At 54.5% G+C, this 1,548-nt stretch overlaps 1 protein-coding gene across 5 annotated transcripts in view; it reads right to left on the bottom strand.

Annotated features, from left to right (window-relative positions):
* CHRM1 (cholinergic receptor muscarinic 1) overlaps window positions 1-1,548 on the bottom strand; it is a 12,763-nt gene that overhangs the window by 3,651 nt on the left and 7,564 nt on the right. For 4 of the 5 annotated variants that reach the window (XM_025193573.1, XM_025193571.1, XM_025193572.1 and 1 more), the window contains one exon: window positions 466-551. The gene's annotated coding sequence lies outside the window, so the exon portion shown is untranslated. Of the gene's footprint in view, window positions 1-465; window positions 552-1,272; window positions 1,514-1,548 lie in introns of those variants that run through there. The other variant, XM_025193575.1, reaches the window with a different exon arrangement.

The raw sequence follows: 1,548 nt of genomic DNA, 5'->3' as shown, positions 1-1,548 counted from the left end.
CTGCTGAACACAGTGACACCAGTATGACCCCCCCCAGCTAGAGCCACAGCCTAGGTGGAAGTGTTGTTCTCAAGGATCTGTAAGGTCCTACCATGCTGTGGTTTTATCTACTTCCTGCGGGACCTCTGGGATCCATTCCCAGCTCTGCCATTGACTGGCAGCGTGACCTCACTTCTCTGTGCCTCAGTTTCTCTGCTCAGCCTTGGTCTGCTTTAGGCTGTGACCATCAGGGCAGGGACAAGGGGCCCTGATCTCCCTTGGACCCTGAAAAAATGAGGAAGGCAATCTTGGTTGGGGGGGCCCAGGTAGCACCTGGTCAATGGGGAGCCCTGATATTAGTTGGAGGGGTTCCTGATCTCAGCTGGGACTTCTAAGTACACCGCTTGTCTTACCTCTCTCCGGGGGGACAGTGGGATTAGGGAGTCCTTTTCAAAGCATCACAAAGGACATCTCGCAACGACTCACCGCGCTCTCAGGGACCTTTTTTCTCCCATCCCCTGATGCAGCCATCAGCTCCAGGCAGCTCCAAGACATCATCTTCTGGAGCCCACCTACATCAACCAGAGGCATTTAGTTCTTCCAGCTCTCCCGAGCCTTCGCTAAACCAACCCTAGCATCGCTCTCCTCCAGGCACAGTCGCTCAAGCCACCCTCAAAACTCCCATCCACCTTGGCTCTATGGGGCCACACGGCTCTGTCTGTGGCATGGAGGGACCAAGAGAGGTTCCCAAATAGCTCTCGATGGGCAGCTGCAGGGCTCTACCCCAAATCTCTTGCTGGCCCACAGTTTCCACGATGCCCCCTGTAGCTCCATGCTGAAGACCTTTGGAAGAGCACAACCCAACCCACTCCCCAGTTCTTGAGGGGCACCAGAGATGAATCTACCCTGACCCCAAAGATCGTTAGCAGGCATTTCCTGGTAGCCCTTCAAAGCTGCAAATCCAGCTATGGAGGATCTGTGGTTTCTAGACACCCCATCCTGAAGGGTAGAGGTCAAACCAGCTGGTCTTCACCCGTGCATCCACCCAGCCCTGCAGTCACGCTGCCTCTGCGATCCACCAACTGCTTTGGAGGAAAATTACCCTGTCTGTTTGTCTTGTGTAACCCAACTGGGATCTATGCCTCCCTATCCAGAGCTGGAAGCTTTGGAGCCTGTGACAAAGGCAAATATTGCCCAGGGCACCTGTCACGAGGCAGGACACTGAACCCAGGGTAGGCCGGGTGACATTCTTGGTTGGTCGAATAACCCAGGCTTCTTGGGAAAGAGCAAAACCTGTTTTACGACGCTGGATAAATGGCTGGCAGCTGGAGAACCAGGAGGGAGGCGGCAGGCGGAAGAGTCTTGGCTTTACGAGGGGGAACAGGCTAGCTGATAGTTGGCAGCTGCTAGTACCGTATTTACTCACATACAACACTCCGCTTCCCCCCTGAAAATTAGTGGTCAGACACTGGGGAACACGTCTTCAATGAGGAACTGGATACGAGCAGTTGGGCTGAAAGGAAAGGCCTTTCGCCTCCGCTCTCCCTGTCTGTAAAATGGGGGTAAGAG

This window comes from Alligator sinensis, unplaced genomic scaffold (genome assembly GCF_000455745.1).
Source record: "Alligator sinensis unplaced genomic scaffold, ASM45574v1 scaffold1318_2, whole genome shotgun sequence".
Lineage (NCBI taxonomy): Eukaryota > Metazoa > Chordata > Crocodylia > Alligatoridae > Alligator > Alligator sinensis.
This window is presented reverse-complemented; position numbering and strand designations above follow the sequence as displayed.